At 45.5% G+C, this 9,910-nt stretch overlaps 1 non-coding gene across 1 annotated transcript; it reads right to left on the minus strand.

The window, feature by feature from the left end:
* Positions 1-9,022: 9,022 nt before the first annotated feature.
* On the minus strand, positions 9,023-9,104 carry Trnas-aga. Its single transcript has one exon. It is a non-coding gene; the product is annotated as a tRNA-Ser (tRNA).
* Positions 9,105-9,910: the final 806 nt, after the last annotated feature.

Here is a 9,910-nt window from a genome sequence, read left to right on the forward strand (position 1 = left end):
AACACCGATTTTACGCTGCAGTGCAGGAATTTGTGATGGTCCGCATGCTGAACAACGAAAACGATCTTCTTTCGTCCGAATTTTGCCTGAGAAGCGCGCCATCTATAGTTCGCTGGAGTCGCGAATAACCTGGACTGGGATTGAAAACAGGGGTCCTATTTGTCAACGGCATGCCTCAAAATTAATTTTGTTGATGAAAAAAAAAATTGTAGCAATATTTACGCGGAAAAACGCAATTTGAGTTTGGCACGAAACGGAACCGGTGTAACTAGCAGGTATCCTTTTTACCTCATTACTGTCAGAGTTAACGATTTGAATGATTCGACGTGATCCCTCACCCTCCTCCTCTTCTTCATCTCCTCTCTCTCCCCCAACGAACTGACAAACAAACGAACACGCACGCACGCACGCACACACACACACATACCTCTTCTCCAAATAGACACAGACTGTGCCACGCCTTGACAGATATAATTCATTCTAACCTTAAGCCTATCAGCACAGAAAAAATGTTAAAACACATAACCTTTACCTAGTTTCTGGGCATATGAAAAACAAACACACGGCACCCCTATCGATGAAATTCCTTGTACTTGTGGCGGCATAACTAAAGATAATCTCAAATTTAAAATACGTCTTATGAATTGCTTCGCAAGCGCGAAAATGAAATTACAATTACCTGTCTCAAACAAGCTTCCTCCAGCCCTCCCGGGCGGGTCCCTATCATTTCGTCGAAACTCGTTTCGTGGAATTACGTTTCGTGGACAACTTTTCGTGGACACACGTTTCATGGACACACGTTTCGTCGACACTGTGACATTTCGTCGACAATCGTTTCGTCGGCAGCACCACCGTAAAACGTTTCGTCGACAAACTTTTTTTTTTTTTTTTTTGCTGTTTCGCAAGGAATGCTTGAAACTTAAGGTTCAAGCGCTTGGAGATGACAAAGACGATGCCTAGCGCAGTTGCTCTCCAAGGTGAGCAACTGCGCTATCCTCTCGCTCTCATGCGTGTCACATGGAATAAGCAAGAGCGCGCAGGACTTTGCGCGCGGCCTATTCGGATATTTGCAAGTTCCGATGCCCGTTTATGGAACCGCAAGTTACAGGGAGAAAAAAAGTAGTGGAGAAAAATATGCGTAGGCGCAAAACAAAACTTCGATCCAATGGTGGGTTGCGGAAAAGGGCGTAAACACTGATTTTTTTTCTTTATATTGGTTATTTTTAAACAAAAATACAGCTTGCAGCCTTTTATTGCGACATTACAACCCTAATATTTCACTTGAAATTAAGCATGTTCATTACCCTTAATTATTCAAAAGGAAAAGTGATGCGGTATTTTACTGGCTACTGTGACTTATACGCGAAAAAACTGTTTAGTCTCACTCGTTTCATCGTCATTTTTTCTTAAGGGCCGTTTAAAAAGGACATTACATAATAAGGGGGCTGTAAACAATGTCAAATAAAAAAAATAAAAAAACACGAAAACCAGTAACACTCGCACTACTGCGAACACGCTGCCCGCGAATAAACCTAAAAAAAGCTACATTAAAAAGAAAAAAAAAACGAGAATTGGTAACATGTAAACAAAAAATTACACAAAGTTGTCTTAGTACACAAAGTAAACCATAGTTGCTATCAAATGTGCAACTTAATGCATTATATATCTTCTCTCGAGCAGCCGCCACATCCAAGGCCTTGGAGGCGGCAGTACCAGACGAGATCTGTCGGCAGCAGCCTACTGGTTCCTCACACGCAACATTCAATTGTTCTTTTATCGATGCCAGCAGACAGATACCTGGGGCAAGTTCGTGACCCAGCTTTTTGCATAAAGGAGCGGCTTCCAAATCTAATGTCTTTTGGTCGCATATTGGTTTATGTGCATGCAAAATTTCAGTACAGACATAACATATGCAGAATTATAGTATTATTTAATATCCAAAAGCTAAATATGCTAAAAACTAAAAATCGTATGCGGTCTGGTAAGTAGAGTACGTTTAATACCCGGTGTTTGGAGGGAAAAACGACCGTGCTTTATCACCGTAAAAGTAAACTACGCGTAGCCGAATGCTCAGTCTCCTTCAAAGTTTATTACTTGCGGCTAAGACCAGATGCTGATTAGCTTAAAAAACAATTTTATGCCATTTTTACCGGTAGAAAGGCTGTGTGATTTGCAAACAGGCCTCGTTTTTTCTTTCAAATATTTTTTAAGAGCTTCAGTGTTTTGACGTGTGGACTATCTATGCTATGTTCAGGTTAGAGCACTATATAGCTCCCACGGAGCAGAGTAGCGCAATCCTTTGAACCCCGTGTTTTGCCGACAACATGGCCGACAGAGCGGCTCGGCGCGAGTCACGTGGTACTCAGGGTTCCAGGAGGCGGCCCACCCTATGGGAGAATACATGAAGATCGACATAACACGGCTGATTAAAAAACTAACGGCGAGTTCACACTTTTCAAAACTAGCCTGTCGTGAAGTTAGTAAAGCGCTAAACACTTTCTCAAAGTTTTAATAATATCGGATGCGTGCGCAAATTTTGAGAAGGCAATTTCCAAGGCAATGGCGTTTGAAGCAGACGATTTTTGCTCGCAGCGGAGATGGGCTTTTCGGGTTGGCCGGAGCGGGTCACGTGAATGGTGTGACGTCGCCGTGTCGTCTGCTGCATGATGCCGCTCAGGCAATTTTTAAAAAAAAAGTTACGTCCTTGTATGGCACAAAACTTATCGCATATTATTCTAAAATGTTCCATTATTATGTCAAAAATGATTTCCATTCCGCACATCCCCACAAAACTGAAGAAACAACGATTTTCTCACGTTCTCCATGCATTTCTGACCACAGTTGGAACCTCCGGGCGTTCGCCGCTAGTCGCCGAGAGACGGCGTTCTAGATTGCGCTACTCTGGTCCGGAGGAGCTATATAGTGCTCTAGTTCAGGTGGGTCTTGAGGATTTTACCAAAAGACGCGACGCGCGGAATGATACACTTGCTCTGGAAACGATCGTGCCACTTTTTCAAAACAGTCGGAGTGCTGGCGGCCAGCTCGCGAAGGGTTGCATTTGATTACGTACAGACACCTCGGTCACGTATGCTGCCGAAAGCGTAGCCCTCAAAAGCAGCGCATATTGTTGAATGTTTTAAGAATCTAATTTGAGAAAGGACAGTGGTAGAGATCAAAACTTCACGGCTTTGACAACGCTTCCCCAAAGGTTCGTGCAAAGACACGAGCGAAACCATACAAATCGTAAGTTCCGAAATCAGTGCAATCGGTGCCCCCCCCCCCAAAAAAAGAAGAAAATAATAAGCAGAAAAAAAAATTGCGATAGTTTTTAGGTACGGCGAACCAGTGCGCAGCCATCTTGCCTCCAGGCAAGATGGCTGCGCACTGGTTCGGTATACTTGGCCCAGTCAGCCATCTTTCCTCCATCCATCCATCCATCCGACACAAGGCCGCACGCTGCGCAGGCGCAGAGGTCGCGAGGAGGTGCAGCTGGCGGAGCCAGGATCTGGCAGAGCGAGCTGTCGACGAAACGTCGCAACATCTGTCGATGAAACGAGCGAGTGCTCGTTTCCACGAAACGATCTGTCGATGAAACATCGCAGTGTCGACGAAACGATTTGTCCATGAAACGTCGTTCGACGAACTGATTGCCACCGCTCCCGGGCAGTCACTCATCTTGTCGGAGGTACTAGCACCCGCTTACTGTCACTGGGTTTCCGCGTCACTCTGCGATCCTGAAACAACCGGCGCCGAGAGTTACTCCCACATATTGTGCTTAAAGCTGCAATTTTTAACTTAAAGGAGATGGTCACTAGACTGGGCACAACGCGTGTGGAGACTAGAACTTACCAAACAACTTTAGGATCCGCGCCTTGAAGAAGTCCAATTCCGTTTCGTCACAAGGCTTGACGGGCAGAAATTTTAGATGATATGTGGCTCATGGTCGTCCTCAAGACGTACGCTTGCATAATCGTTCGTAAAATTCCGGCCGCTCAACTGGTCTCGACTCTGCAACGTGCTTCAAGCGGTTAGACGGTTAGACTTCCCGCGAACGTTGCTTCGGCAGCTTCGGTTCTTCTTCCACGCTTCCTTGTCCTCCGGCCGGACCGTTCGGTTTATCACGTCGGGCCACTTCCTGACGCAGGGGATGTATCACGTGACTATAATACTTCGTATTTTAACTCTTGTTTTTGTTTGCTGAAGTAAACGAATACTTAAAAAATTTACTTATTGACCTTAATTTAGCAAAAAATTTGCATAAATTGCACTTTGAAAACTTATTTTGGCTTTATATGTCATGCGGGCTATGCATGCGGGGCTTGAGTGTGACTGATGCACTTAAGAAAATAATAAACGTTTCTAAAAATTATGGTATTACTTAATTGTCAAATGTAAATACTGAATATATATTAAACTTATAACGGGGTAATTTTTATTTGTCATTTTAATTAGAAAATTGCATTTGCTGCGGGACGACGTCGGTGCGAATTTTAAAATTTGGATTTGAGACTGAGACACGTAGGGTGTCGCGCTGTGCGACCATGAACCCAAACAAAAAAATATACTTGGAGCCACTAAGTATACCCAGCTTGCCCAGGACAACAGTCCTGAGACGAAGTTGTGTCCTGAAAAATGCTACAACAGGCCAGGGACCAGAACCGACGTCGCCGACAGCAGTTTCTGTAAGCTCGGTTGTCTCGGAACACGGTGAGACAAAAACTCCCCGTGAACTAAGTAGTACCAATGAAACCAGAAGCGGTCACAGTACTGGGCCAGTTAGTGAAGACACAAGTGATAAAATTGTGAAAGTGACGGGAGATTTGAAGGCCAATTTCCTGTCCAAGTTTCCGAAAAGGCTACTGCCAAAGACGAATGTAACGAGTCTGACGTACCCTGTTTCGGCTGGCCTTCATTTTAATTGGACGCAAAATGAAGGGCTTTTGAATCTCGAAAACTTCATTGCTGGAGTGTACACTCTTCCCGGCATCAAGGAAAACTACAACATTGGGAAGCCAGAAGCCAAACTAAAGGCCCAAACTGCCAACAGGCGCGTAAAATGCCTTTCAAAAAGGAACTTCCTTGCTCAACTACAAAGTGGAAAGCGCTGCCTGACACTTACTGTGCGTGAAACAAGGTGCACTCATAATTTCGGGAAGGTCATCCTTATTTCGTGTGTGTGTGTGTGTGCGCGCGCATTTTATGTGCTTTTTTTTTTTAATGACTTCTTAGGTGTTAATAATTATTGGATGTTATTCGGCCCTACCGGCTTTTCTTTTCTGTTAATAAAAAGCATGCCCACGATAGAATGTGCACGTGATCTGCCGCCCCAGAACGAGCACGTAGCCTCTGCTAGGGCTCAAACAGGATACGTTCACATGGCAAAATGGAAGCCTGAAGTATCGCATTTTTTCGCCAACTCTGCCAAAGTTTTAAAGTCCCGACGTCGGAAGTCGGAGAGCTTTGGACCAATCGTGAAAGATGATAATAAGATTTTTGAGTCAGTGTTATTCTGTTTTTGACCCGGTTTTACTCTGATTTGCTCGGTTCTGGAGCGAAATTTATACAAAAACGAGAACGTTCCACTCCGAAACCAGGTAAAACTGAATAAAACGGAGCAAAGTCTAATGTGAATACATAATCCAGTTGGTGCAATCGTTTACGCTATTACTGTTACTGAAACATCCTGGAAAACAAAAGGACAGAATACACCGCTAAAACTGCTGAGTTCCGATGATACCTGCATTTCGTGGCTTGCCTATATATAATTATTCATGAATCTTGTGCATACTATGTGCACACACAATGTTCCCGTTCCCCATAGTCTTTTCTTTATGTTTTACTGGCGGCCGCATGTTTTATAATACGAAGGAGGACAGTACGTAATCAGGAAATTCTAAAACAAGTGACAAAAAAGAGTTCATATTCACTTTATTAACTGAATGTTTTATTTAATTAGTGTCTACATGGCCCAACCCAAGTTATATAGCTAAAAAAAAATCTTTATTTGACAGAGAGGAACCCATCGGGCACGCACGTATCTGCACGGGGGGGGGGGGGGGGGGAACTATGGGACCCCCCCCCTTCCTCCCAAACCTTTCATTTGGTGGGGCCTCCTTTCCCCCCTCCCCCTCATACAGTATTTTGTCATGGGCGAATCAAAATCCTGGCTGCGTGCCTGCCATCGGGTATATTTGCGGCAAAATTATTTTCCTGTGCTCAAAACATAAAACTTTATTATATAATAACTCTAATTTCTCCACTAAGCATACTGTTTAATCTGATAGATGCCCACTTAGTAGATTTTATGTTCTGTATTCCCAGTCGACCATTAAAAGTTCTCGATCCGAAATGCATTCCATTTCACCAATGAAGCTTTCAGTTTAACAAGTACAACTTGTTATTGATCCTATTGAAGGACCAATAGGCACTTGTATTCCGGACCAGAAAACATTCGTGTTGTTCCCATAGAAGTTTCTACTTGTCCCATAGAAGTTCCTGCTTGTCCCACAGAAGTTCCTAATGGTACAAGAGAAGTCTGTATTGGTACGATATAACTTGTTATCGGGCCAGTAGAAATGCCCATCGGTACGATGAAATCCTATTGATCGCATAAAAATCTCTATCGGTCCCATAGAAAATTTTTGCAAGGGTGTGCTAATTTGGCGATTGAGCATTGTCACTGCCATACTGCACCGAGTTCGCTTCTCTGCAGTGCATGGCTCTTTGCTATCTCCCGTACAATGGCTCTGCCACATAGCGCCACTGGCTGCAATGAGCGGTAATGAGCAAACTGAGTGTCGTGCACATTGACACAATTGGCATCATGGCGCTTGCCCCCTAAAGTTGACTTTCCCTCAACAGATTCTTTGGCCTTCCCCCGTGCTGCGGCTTCTCTGCAGCATTTCCAGTTGCACCAATGTGCAAAACATCGGATTTTCTCATCGGCGCCAATTGCACATTCATGCTCATAGGCTTTGGCTATGCATTTCAATTGGAACAGGCCTGCCATTTCCAGCAGGGGAGCCAAATGCCTGTGACTCGGAGTTCGGTGGAGGCAAATGTGCAGTCTCCCCTGTCACCATCTCCGAGATGCATATGCAGAATTAGGTGCAGTTTTTTAACGGTTCGGTGAGGCGTGCGACACAGTCGTGTGAACTGCCCGTGCTGCAGTGCACACCAGCTCGGCTGTTGGCCAGAGCACTGAGTGAAGATTGTGCAATTACGGCTGCCGGAGCTGCGTCTATCACCTCTTCAGTCAGACAGGAACGGGTCACACTGAGGTGAGCAAATGACCAAGCCAGCAGATAAGGTGGGGGACATGTGCGCACTGCGCGGTTCTCGCTTCTCGGCAGAAGGCGGCGCGTCGTGAGAGAGTGCTCCAATGTTATCTGTGTGACGTGACCAAGTTTTCATGAGATCAACCTCCCAACTTTATACTTTTTCCAAGTGGCGAGAAAGACATAGTTTTACGTCAAAAGTGTTCAACTACATGATCAGGGTCATGTGGCCTATCAACACTATGATGTCACTATCGGAGGCAGACTACGCAGAATTTTGGCAGGGTTGCCTGGTCACCACACAAAAGTAATCACCATAGAAAAAATTTACTTGCGGTGTGTACTACATGAGAACTTTATATTGAGAATAATCTGCCTCTTTAAATATTTGTGCCCTAACCCATTTTCACAATAGCCCATTATATTTTATTTGCAGCTCTGCTGCGGGCTTTTGTCACCACCACAAGAGGCCTGTACAGTGGCCAAGCTCTGAGCTTCAACGTTCATCAGCTGCTCCACCTCGCTCAGGCAGCTCGGCAAATGGGACCATTGTAGGGCCACCCTGCCTTTGTGATTGAGACTGGTAGGGCACCTTGTGAAACTGATTACTAGTGCAAAGGCTTGCCTAGCCAAACACGTCCGTCTCCCCCGAGAGACGCTCCATGTCTGTCGAGGAAGACGGACGTGTTTTGGGTGAGCTCTGCAAAATGATCGTAAATAGACCGGCGTCACCGGCTGAGGCCACCCACCTTGCACCGGCCGCGGAAGGAAGCTACGGGATGCTGCATCCACCACCACTAATGGGTGAGCACATTGCGGATATGTTTTTTTCTTTACTGCGACCCTAATGCAAGGCCCTACCAAAATCAACGATTTCCAGGAAGTTTGGAAGAATGCTGGGGAAAAGAAAATGTCACTGCTATTGGGACATTCCGGTAGAACCACACCTGGCTACTAGCGCTTAAAAGTCTGGAAGCTAAGGAGGCCACATCATGCCTAGAGAAGATAACAATCAAGGGAAGAATGTATCTCGTGATCGACCCGAACCGCACTGAAAAGGAGATCCGGATGCACTCGCTGCCACTCTTCATCCCCAATGAAGTAGTGGGAAAGGCCTTCGCCTCCTTTGGCAAGGTGAAGAGCGTCATCAGGGAGAGACAGAGGAAGCCCAACTACGACAGACTGTGCACCTACTACTTCATGAGCAAGTGCCAGTGAACGCCATCCCACAGCAGATCTGCGTTCTCAGTGTGGATGTCCTTGTGTCTGTGCCGGGCCGACCACATACCTGCCTCCGCTGTGGGCAGGCAGGACATATGCGCCGATGGTGTGAGACGCCTTGGTGCGTCAGGTGCCGAGATTTTTCTCACAGTGCCGACTAACATGACTCAAGTCTCGGGTGATAATGATGATTAGTGTTTAATGGCAAAATGCGACTTCTTCATTTCATTTCATTTTATTACCTTAAAGACCCCGTTAGGGGTATTACATAAGGGGTCGGGTTACATTGGAAAGAATTTTTAACAGACATTCGTGTCGGAAGGTGGTTGACGACAGTCTCCATGAATACGGATGGACATGTGATGGCGGCGATGTGGTGGGGAAGGCCGTTCCAGTCTGTAGCTGCTGCGCCAAGGAAGTTATTAGGGGCGAAGCTCCTTAGGGTCTAGCCTTCTCCATCTGGCGTCCGTGCTCACATCAATTGCCATCCCATCTGTCTTCTTAAAAAAAGAAAAAAATGTTACCGCAGTCGACAGGATTCGAACCTGTGCGGGGAGACCCCAATGGATTTCTAGTCCATCGCCTTAACCACTCGGCCACGACTGCGGGACGAGTAGGGGGCTCCGATATCTGGCAGTAATTCAAGAGCTGAGGATGTCATGGATGAAACGTTGCATGCCGCCGCTCAACGTCTATACAAGAGAGGGCGCTGCGGTCAAACACGTATACAATCGCGTTAAACTTTGCATGCCTTGGTTCAACGTTTATAGACGAGAGGACGCTGTGGTCAAATGCTCAAATGCGTATATAACCACGTTCCACACCACACATTCTTTTTCCGAGATGGATGAAAATGAACCAGAGCTTCGCCCCAATCAACATCATTCACCACGTGGAGATGCGGTCATTTTTTTTAAAGAGCCTAGCAGTTACATCTAAACGTAGTTATCTAGCTATATCAGGGGTTAAAAAGCCGATTGCATGTGGGAAACTTAAAACGCAAAAAAAATGGTACCAGAGGTTTATCGCCAAGCAAAAAATAAGGATGAAATGGAAGGTGGTTTCTGAAAAGTTCAGGAAAATATCTTCTACGCTGATGATCAAACAATCTACAATTTCCCAGGATGTGAAGGACACTTTTCACAGATGTTCCCCGCAGAGCAAGTGCAGGTGAGTCAATCGGGAATGACCAATTCTCGAGCGGCACAAAAGGACTTCCGAACGGCAGTCCTTATGGGAGGAACTCTCCCATACATCTAAGTTGGGCTTAATAATGTGAAGTTTGTTATCAATCTGTGTGTCCCAATTCAGCTGCAAGAACATAATAATTGACTTGCTTAAGGCTGGCTTGAGGCCTTGGTGTGGCAGGCCAAAAAATGTTTCCATGTAGTTTTTGGCAGAAAGTGCAAAAT

Source organism: Ixodes scapularis, unplaced genomic scaffold (assembly GCF_016920785.2).
Source record: "Ixodes scapularis isolate PalLabHiFi unplaced genomic scaffold, ASM1692078v2 PGA_scaffold4__175_contigs__length_147842914, whole genome shotgun sequence".
NCBI classification, from domain to species: domain Eukaryota; kingdom Metazoa; phylum Arthropoda; class Arachnida; order Ixodida; family Ixodidae; genus Ixodes; species Ixodes scapularis.